Here is a 560-nt window from a genome sequence, read left to right as displayed (position 1 = left end):
TCTTTCTCTTTCTCCTATTTTTCTTTTTTAACATATAATAACTACACATGGCATACATGCAGCATCTCTTACAGACTTCCTCTACTGAAATATAAGATCTTTTCAGTCATACTTATTGTAAATCCTGAAGAAAATTATTCCTGAAGGGAATAACTCCTGAATGCGCCTATCCCTACACAAAACTGATACCACCTACTCATAAATAATAATAAAATTAATTAATAATGTTAATATTAATAATTTATGTTTTCGTTAGGGCATACTTTATTAATTGTATTTTTTTATCCTCTTTTTATCCTCTTTTAGGGACTGCAGACCTAAATTCTGTGCCACCTGAGTGTTTATATCTTTGATTTTTTACTTAATATAACAAATATAGTAAAGTTTAAACAACTTTAAACAACTTTACTGGAAATCTAGCGCTTTTTCCATTTGAGCAAGAAGGAATAACAGTTCTGCAACACTGTCACCCAAGACTAAACCTTGGTAAAGACCCTGTAGTTTCCAGACTTGTGGATTAATTGCAAGACTGGAGGGCCCAGAGGTATCTGATCACTAGG

Source organism: Anser brachyrhynchus (genome assembly GCF_964034855.1).
Source record: "Anser brachyrhynchus genome assembly, chromosome: 4".
NCBI lineage: Eukaryota > Metazoa > Chordata > Aves > Anseriformes > Anatidae > Anser > Anser brachyrhynchus.
Note: the sequence above shows the minus strand (reverse complement) of the source record.